Genomic DNA, 10,189 nt, shown 5'->3' on the forward strand with positions numbered 1-10,189 from the left:
GTTTTTCTTTTTATTTCTGGCGAGGAGGTTATGTTTGTGTATATGATAAGAGATCTTCTACTTTATTTTATGTTATTATGTGTTCGATTAACTTTAAATGTTTACCATAATATATAGCATTTTTCAAAGAGACAACAACCTTGCATTTATTTTTAGTTATCCATGAAAGCAAGACAACAATGTAAGGTACAACAGAACAAGAGAAAAAATTGTGGAAGGTGAACTGTCCATGCTGCTCCATTTTGGTCTCAGTTTTGATACAATTTGAGAATTTGCAATTAAATGTTGCTAAAAACAAAATTATTAGTTTATAGAATTACTTCTTAAATAGATAATTATTTGTCCAATTGGACCAAATTAATTTCATATAGAGCCTTTCCCATGCAAAGAGAACCAATATACAGTTTTAAAATTTGGTCTTTATAAATTGTGCTAGTAGTCACGTTAATTTATTAAAGAGAATCCCAATAATAAAAATAAAAAAACACCTTGATTTTATTTCTTAATTAGCTATTTCATAAGATTCACGGTGTTTCCACCCTGTATCGTAGCTGTGCCTAAAATGATTTTCTTTCCTTAATTTTTTCCTTTCTTTTTCTTGGGATATTTACAGAGCTACAGTTGCTATATACATTAATTTGTTTTATCAACTGTATTCATCATATATAACTCATTAAATATATATCAATAGCAATTTATAATCTTCAATAATGTCAAGAAAAAAAAATGCCACAACGCAACACATGCCAAATTGCCAATCCAGATCAGTGTCGTACCAGTCACAAAGAACATGTCTCAGACAAGCTAATACCTCAGTGTCCCACAAGCTCTTATCAAATCATTAAAACATTTTATTGCTTATTAAAAATATATAACATAATTATACTTGTATAGTTGTGGTACACATGAGTAGAACTAGGGTGCTCTTAAGCTTACTAAAGTTTTGGTGAGCTTAACTCTAAAACTCATCAAATCGATTTCAAATGACGAATCCGAACCGTTGAAACCCACCTACCTTACGTGTGATGCATCTACATGTGAGATTTTTAAACATTCAAATTAATTTAGTATAAAGTCAAGCGGTCAAAAACGTTCAAAAAATGAATGCACTAAAATTAATTTATTAACCTTCTAATTTTGACCGCTTGACTTTATACTAAATTAATTCGAATGTTTAAAAATTTCACATGTAGATGCATCACACGTAAGGTAGGCGGATTTCAACGGTTCAGATTCGTCGTTTGAAATCGATTTGATGAGTTTTAGAGTTAAGCTCACCAAAACTTTGGTGAGGTTAAGAGCACCCTAGTTCTACTCGGTACACATATATACTTTCAGTCTAAAGCTCGATCGGTACCACTAGCTTGGAAAGAAACATATATATGGTGCAATATTTGATACGCTGCTAGGGGACCGATACGCACTGGCTACCAGCAAGAAGCACCAATGATATAGTGCTTCAATCATCATTCGAACTCATATAAGGAAACCAAGTACAGTATTCATCTCTCTCTTTCCAATTTTCTCTCTTTTTCGGCACAGTTGAGAATAATTTTAATAATAAACAATCATATCTAGCTAGTTCAGTGGCTAATTAAGTCAATGCTCTGTCACAGTGATTTGAAGATTTTGATCCATCTTATTGTCATGTAAAATAATAATTTTTATTATAATGAACTATATATACATATTAAGTTTTTTTGTGTGTGCATTCAGAAGATTTTAGGTATATATATTTTGTGAATCAGAAATTATATTATATTTGAAATTAATAAGTTTCTTTTTCTGAATTAAAGGAGAAAAAGTGAGGCGGCAATACTATGCATAGTGCACACTGGTCCGTACTATGGCTCTATATCTCTGTTTCAAAATTCAAACAGTCGATCGAACCGCTCAACATATATCTCTATATAAAAATATATATCTGGAGACCAAATTTTACATGTTTCATAATTTGTTTACTGTTTTTAGATAGGTAGAAAGTGATTTGATCTGAAGATTCTTGACAATTCAAAAGTAGTGATTTTCTACCTATTTGAAAAATAATAAAAAGGTTAAAAAAATGTAAAATTGGTCATCAAGTATATTTTCATATGGAGATCATATTGAGCATTTCTAATTGATCATTTGAACTTTGAAAATAGAGATATGGAGCCATAGTATGGAGCAATCTGTGCTATATATAGTACCTAGCCACGCTTAAGGAAAAATTATGAGGATGGGAGGGTACAAGATGGTGATAAATATCTCCCGCCTTGATTGGGGACACTCACATGGGGCAACTATTGGTGTCCTTTTAATTGCGATGTTAACAAGCCCATGTTCCTATAGGAACACACATTTATTAGTAGGGATGCTTTCAAGTTTCAACTGCCAAAAAAAAAGAAATAAATAAATAAACAGCTGCGCGCTACCCTTTAGTTAATTAATTTGTTTTTTTTTGGACGTACAGTTTCTCTATATATTTTGTTTTATCCAGTATAACTCTTTTAAGTAACAAAGTACGTAATTGTCAATTATAAATTAAGATGATAAATAGTTAATATATTTAGCAATTTTGCTACATTAGCAATCTGCTTAAAATAATACGTACATCAGTTTGCACTTGATTTGTAATTGACAATTAATTACAATGAGGTAAAATTCGAAACTAAAAATTTATTAACATGTACAGTTGATATTAATAGCAGAGATATTAAATGTGCTATAATATTAATTGAGAGATAATTGAATTGCTGATGTGGCAAAAAAGTTCATCTTTAATTAGAGGTTTAATGAGGAATTAAAGCGGGATCAATTAAAGAACTGTCAATAGATAGTTCTTGAAAATTGAAATAAGATGATAAAAATAATATTATAAATCTGTGCGTGTCAATTGATTTGACTCAAGATATGAGCTAGCTAGAATACTAGTTTAATTATAACACCTTGTATAAATCTGTCAATACATTAACATGTATAATACAGCATTTTAGTAATATATATGTACTTGTTTATTATTTTTTAATTTCTTCAAGTATTAGGGGAAAAAGCGTTGAACTACACAAAGCTACTTAATTTGTTGGAAGGAATTTCTCAAATATTATCATCTAAATTAACAATATGAAAAGTATGGATATATGTAGACGTACACTCAATTAATAAATTTAATTGGAACCAAAACAAGAAAAAGGAACCAGTGACCAACAAATTAAATATGTTCAATGAATATTAATTTGGCAAAAACAGAGGATGAGAGGAGGAACCAACTTATCAATTTAACTTTTCCAAATTAAGGTCACAGTGTCTGATACAACAATCTCTCCTGGTGTGGTTAGTGATGAGTGTCTTCCTCAAAAAGGTAATTAATTTAACAAGGTCTTTGTCAATAGTTCCTTGTTAGAAATTGCAATTGCAACTTTTTAGGCCCTCGATCTCTACATATTTTTGTTGGATGCAAAATTTTAAACTGAATTTGATACAAAAGATACATGTGCATCTCGTTTAATTTGATACAAAAGATACATTAAGTGATCATACTTAATTTATATATTGAATAATGATATATAATAGCACAGCACAGCTGGGCAGAGTGTGCATAAATATTTTTTATACTAATTAAAAACTCATAACTACTTACATCGTCAATTAAAAATAAAAATAAAAATAAAAATAAAAATAAATAAAATGAAGTTAGCTACAAAACCAAAGTTAACAATATGTACATCTATATAACCACTTTATATACAGATGACAACTTTTCAAATAGCTGGATAATTAAATCCACAAAATCATATCAAATTAATTATTCCTGCATATATTATTTAATTGATGACAGCAATTGAATCTCGATTTTCTATTAAAATATTTCTCTTAACTGCAGGAATCTCTCAATATATAGGCTATTCATATTACATTCCTTCAGAAGCAATTTCAATCATTCATTTACAAAAGAAATTAATCTAAAAAATCCGCTATAATATGTCATTAATTGTAATGCAATAAACAATAACCAATGATAATGAAAATTAGAATTAAAATTGAATTATGAAAATATATATGCAACAAGCAGTACGTCATATTCAATAAATGTTCGAAATTACAAGCCGTAAAATCGGAATTCCATTCCAATCAAATAAGCCACTCAACTCATCAATTGAATTCAAAAAAAGTTAACTACCTTTTTTCAGTCTTTCTCTCCATTTTTTCCCTTAAATTTCTTGGTCTGTTCTTTTGTTCTCCCAAACAACATGTGGGGAATTGAAAGAAGGGGGTGGGAAAGCACAAGAGAAAGGAATTAGGCGTAAAAGGTGCCATGTTCAACAGGTAATTAGACAGCTGCATGCCAAGGAGAAAAGAATGTGCATGGCTGCTCTTTTTTTTTTTTTCAAAAGTTTAGAGTGATTCATAATTCCACATTTTAAATTATTTATTAGCATAAATATATCAAGAGGACAAAGAAGCAATTGCCATTGGGCTCAATCAAAAAATGAAAATGCATAGTAGGTTGGGATCTATTAACAAGAATGTTATTTGACAAAAATAACTTGATAATTTTAAAATATGGCAACTTGTATGTAATCTATAAGAGGAGGGATCAAGTTATCACAACAATTTTCTACATTTTTAAAGTTCAAATCGTCGATCCAAACCGTTAGATGTGATATCTATAATAAAATGTGCTTGGAGACCAAATTTTACATTTTTTGGAATTTTTTTTACTATTTATTAAGATAGATACAAAAACTAGTCAAATTCAGACCATTGAATTTTGTAACTCAAAAATTGTTGTAACTTGTTGTAACTTTGAAAATGTAGAAAATTATTGTGGTAACTTGTTGTAACTTTAGTGCATATTCTACACATGAAAAATATAAAAGTTATTATACAAGTACATGCAATTAATACACATCGTATTTATAAGATTAACAACATTTTTACAATTATTTTTCTTCTTTGAAAACATTTATAATTTAATTTAAGAAATATGGTCAACTTATCAATTCACTTCTGTAAATAGATCCATTTTTTTTTACAGATCTCTAAGAGTATTTACATCTGATTTTTTTTTTTTTAATTTCAATATCCGTTCTAGCACTTACTATTTTACTTTCAGCCATGTAGATCAATTTCTAGTTATTTTTTAAAAGAAATAATTTTCAAATTATTACACCTTTTTTTTTTTTTTTTTCTTTTCCGTTTTAAAAGAAATAATTTTCAAATTATTTTACTTTCGGCTCTCTTTGTTACCTAGCAGGTTTCAAACCAGAAAGAAAAAAAAGAAAAAAAAAGAAGAGAAAACTTCCATAATTTAAGTTGTAACTCCTTTTTCTGGCCTGTCCACGTGGATTTTGGAGCAGCACTAAACACAATAAATGAACCCAAATTCATCCAATTTGGGAGAAACAATATAACAGAAAATTTTGGTCTGCATCCCACTTATCTTTCATAGATCAATCTTCGCTTCTCTTTGCAAGGAGGAATAAAAGAAGGAAAACATTGGATGGTCTCCAGATGCCAGCATCCATTTTTATTTTTATTTTATAAAGATATTAAATAAATTATCGGAAAGGAGAGAGAGATGGAATTTCTTTTCGATGCATGTATTAAAAGGAACCGAATTAATGTCTTTGTGAGCTCTAAAGAGAAAAATTAGAAGAGAAAACTCATAGGGACTTTATTAGAATGGTCACAGATATTACACTTAATAAGTGCTGTATCACTATAAAATAGTTTGAAGATGGGAACACGTACGTACCCAAGAGGATTTATTGTCAAATCAATTTATAAATTGCTCAACTTTAGAGTGTGTTCCACAAAGCCTCATTTAAGGGAAGGAAAGGGAGATGAGGAAAACAACAGCGTCACCATGGCTGACCGACACGAGTCACCTACTTCAGAGCCAAATTTTTTGAGAGAGACTGAGAGGAAGCGTAGGTGAACCCCGTGTATATTTTTGACGAATTTGTTCTCCTCTATTCTCATCCAAACACTGTAATCCTCACCATGTTTGACTTGTTTTACTTTTTTCAGTCAAGATTAAAGTTTCATGCTTTAATAAGTGATGGAATTGCAAAGTTTGTCTTAGTAAAATAAGAAATAATCATAATATCAATTTTTGGAAATAAATAATAAGCATATGACAAATATCTCTAATAAGTATAATTTATAACAAGGATAACAATCTACAATTATAATTAGGATAACCTGTAATAATTATAATACAAAGCTTATACGTACAATACAATATATGTTTAATATTCAAAATTTAGAGTTGGAATTAAAATAAAGATTTGATCAGCAAAAGGAGACAACTAGTTGATTAAACTGATAGAAAGGTTCATCAATTAGTTAAATAAGAAGTTTTAATCATCCTATAATTAAATACAATAACTAAGAAAAAAGATTAAACCATTGAACTCGTGAAATATTGAAAGATTGTAATCTTCTGTTGATATTTTGTACCTATACTGGAATGGACGTGCAAGTTGTTGCAGACCAGTAAAGTATGTCTCACTCCATACTATGGATTAGGCTAAGTGATATGCAACTAGGTCTGTCCCTGAACCAGCATCTATCATAAATGAAAGTAATTCCTCGGAATTGCTAATGTTGCGCTGCTATTAGCATTTTTTACATGACAATTCTTATATACTCCCCGGAGTCATGTTCTGCAGTTGCTTATGGTCTGTTGATCATAATTCACAGGATCAGGCCTCTTTACAGTCCCACTTAACAAACCTGCTGTGTGTGTGTCAATGCAAGGTCCCAGCTCAGAATTCTCCTTTTATTTTTCTTGATGAATTACTAATTTGAAAGCTATCCCTCCCCACCCGCTCAAACTCTGATCATCCTCGTGTAATATTGTGTTCTGATCAAGGAAAAAGGAAGTGGAAGAGGCACAAATTAATGAGCAAGTAATGACAATACAAATTTATTAGCTTGATTGTTACTATGTGCATGTTTGGCCACTTACTTGGGATGGCACCAGAACACCGGATTGTAGGCACCTCAACGACAGTTAGATAGGTTGTCAGTCAGTTAGAGAGATTGTCAAGATGTTATTTCTACCTACAAATTCCCATCATTGTAAGATGTACAAATATTCAAGAAATAACAAAATCATTCTTTCTGAAAATTCTCTTTCTAACTTCATATGGTATCAGAGTCATAATACTGGCACACACAAGAATCATTTTTTTTAAACCAGAAAATCAGTATCAGAAATCAAACCAGAAACCTTCTACCAGAAAAACAAATTTGTCCAAAACCCTGATCTGAAATCAGAATTAGCAAGAACTTCACATTTTCTACCAGAATCAGCAAACTGTTACCAGTGTCAACAACCAATAAACTCAACAAGACACTCAGCAATCAGATGCCAAAAGCACCAGAATCAATGCACCAGTCTACCAGAAACAAGATATCCTACAAGAATCATACGCAATCAAAAAATACAAAAAAAATAAATAAATAAACAAACAAACAAATAAAAAAAAAATTAATAGAAACTTCTCACTTGCTCTCAGTTTCTTCTGACCAGACTACCTCTTACTTCCTTGAGCATTTGACAATATCTGACAAAGAATTGGTTCCTCAATTATCCTTGAGCCCTAATTCCCTCTCACATAGAGCAATACCTCAAGGTAGCTGAGCAATATCTGGTTACAGAATTTCATCATTGAGCCGTACCAGTTCTCACATCAGCAACAATGCCTTTTTTTGCATAATCCATCTATAAGAGTGTTAAAGGTCACGACATCAGGTTCATACCCTTTACACATCATGTCATGTAAAAAATCCACTGTTGTCTCAATTTCACCATTCTTGTATAATCCATCTATAAGAATGTTATAGGTTACAACATTAGGCTCACACCCTTAACACAACATGTCATGTGGAAAATCCACCACTTTCTCAATTTCACCATTCTTATAAAATCCATCAATAAGAGTGTTATAGGTCACGACATCAGGCTGATGCTCTTCAGAAATCATGTCATGTAGATAATCCATTGCCTTCTCAATTTCAATTTTCTTGCACAGCCCATTTATAAGAGTGTTATAGGTTTATGACATTAGGCTCAAACCCTTTACAAATCATGTCAAGCAGAAAACTCAAGGCTTATCAATTTGAATTTACTTGCATATTCCATCTATAAGAGTGCTATTGTCACGACATTAGGCTCAAGCCCTTTAAATTTCATGTCGTGTAGAAAATTCATTGCCCTCAAAATTTCACCTTTCTTGCACAGCCCATCTAAAAGAGTTTTATAAGTCACGACATGAGGCTTGTGCCCTTTAGACATCATTTCACATAGAATATCCGGTGCCTTCTCAATTTCACCTTTCTTGCACAACCTATATATAAGATTAGTATATGTTACAAATTAGGCTCTTAACTTTTACAAATCATGTCATCTAGAAAATCCATTGCCTCATCAATTTCATCTTTCTTGCACAGCCCATATATAAGACTGTTATACAAGACCACATTGGGTACATGTGCCAGCTCAGGCATTTTATCAAGCACCATAACTGTGGCCTCATCAATTCTATACTCCCAACATAGGCTGCTGAGTAGTGAACTGAAGATCACAATATTAGTTTTGTGGGCCTCTTTGAGAAACCGTACCAGAAAACCAAACAATACTCCGACCTGATTCGTTCTGGCACAGTAGTCCATCAAGATCGCGTATGTATATTCATCATGACTGATTCCTTCAGCTCGAGTCAAGCGGTTGAAGAGATGACAGGGTTGTTTGAGGTTTTGGTATGAACCAAGGCGGCAAAGATATGATTAAATCGACGCATCAAGGATGGAAGGTTCTGGGCAGCCAACAGCTGGTCTAACAGGTGAAGCACCTCAGTGGTATTTGGTTTGTTGGTGATGCTGTATGGTTAAAATTTAATGGGGGGAGGGTGCGGCAGACAAGACGAAGGCCTTGCAAGAAGCCAATGGGGATTGGGATTGGGATTGGAATTGAGAATTTGAAGGTGAAGAGGTGGGGGATGGGGAGACAACACACACACACCATTGTATTCTTATCGATTATGTTTTGTACTGCTGCATTCAGAAATAACAAATAATCAACACAAGATTGCAAACAATAATGCAACTTGGATGTTAAAATTGTCCAGCCTTGTCATTTTCCAAAGGAAAATGAACCTTAACAAGTAACAACAGTTTAAAGTTTAAACTAGTAGCTCTATACAGCCCCAAATTAAATCCATCAAAAGATTTGATATATCTGTCAAGTAAATTATATCCATCTTTTTGGCAACACAGAGTGTGGAGGGTAATTCGAGAGCTGTTCAGACAGAGGCCTACCTTGTGGTATATTTTAAATTTAGAGCACACAAATATACTTAAAATTGAACGATTAAACATAACTGGGAAGAACAAACTATTGGAAAAAACGAAACTAACAAATCATCAGAGAAAACAAACCTCTTGAAGCCCAGCAACAGCATCAGAGAAAAGAGAAGCCGAAAGCGAGATTTGCAGGAGACGAAAAGGAGAGAAATTAAGTGTCAAGACTCAAGAGTCAGAGGTGAGAGAGGAGGATTAGGAGAGGTGAACTTTGTTGGGGCCTTTGCGTTGCTGCCTCTTTTTATTCTTTCAGGTTTATTTCTTTTTCTAAGTGGGCTTGGGCCATATATTTGGTTCAGAATCCATGAGACACTAATTTATAGTGTTATTGTTGCGTGCATTTTTTTTTTAATTATTGTGCGAACCAAATCTGCTTGTACATTTTCCTTCAAAGTTTGAACCAAAAAATATTTATTGAAGTTTTACAAATCAGTTCTGAAGCCCAGCGATTTTTCGTTAGTCATGTAGGAAATTTACAAATCAAGTCAGGCCTGAGATGTCCTGTTGCAGAGAGAGCATATTAGTTAATTGAGAAATTTAGAGATATGCCCATCATAACTTCGTTATTTAGATATTTACCCATTAAAACTTTAAATTTAGTTATTTCCCCATTCAAACTCATTCATTTTACTTATATCCCCATCTTGTAATTTAATCAATTAAATACACTAACTAATACTGATAAAAAAAATAATATGACATTTTTGTCCCTAAAATGGAGAGAACGCTATTTTAACCCTTCTCAGTTCTCTTTCTACATCTAGATTTTAGAACCAAAATAAAAATAAACACACTATGCCCCCTCCGATGTTCTTAATTTTTCTTTCTGCTCATATTT

The 10,189-nt window shown here is 32.0% G+C and overlaps 1 long non-coding RNA gene across 2 annotated transcripts; it reads right to left on the reverse strand.

Moving 5' to 3' along the window:
- Window positions 1–6,297: 6,297 nt before the first annotated feature.
- LOC144575116 (uncharacterized) lies at window positions 6,298–9,556 on the reverse strand. 2 transcript variants are annotated; one of them, XR_013518360.1, is made up of 3 exons: window positions 9,430–9,556; window positions 6,956–9,045; window positions 6,298–6,850 (listed from the first exon to the last, which is right to left on the reverse strand). It is a non-coding gene; the product is annotated as an uncharacterized LOC144575116 (long non-coding RNA). The 2 variants fall into 2 exon arrangements; XR_013518359.1 differs by lacking the exon at window positions 9,430–9,556 and having other exon boundaries at window positions 6,956–9,425.
- Window positions 9,557–10,189: the final 633 nt, after the last annotated feature.

Source organism: Carex rostrata, chromosome 23 (assembly GCF_964058835.1).
Source record: "Carex rostrata chromosome 23, lpCarRost1.2, whole genome shotgun sequence".
Lineage (NCBI taxonomy): Eukaryota > Viridiplantae > Streptophyta > Magnoliopsida > Poales > Cyperaceae > Carex > Carex rostrata.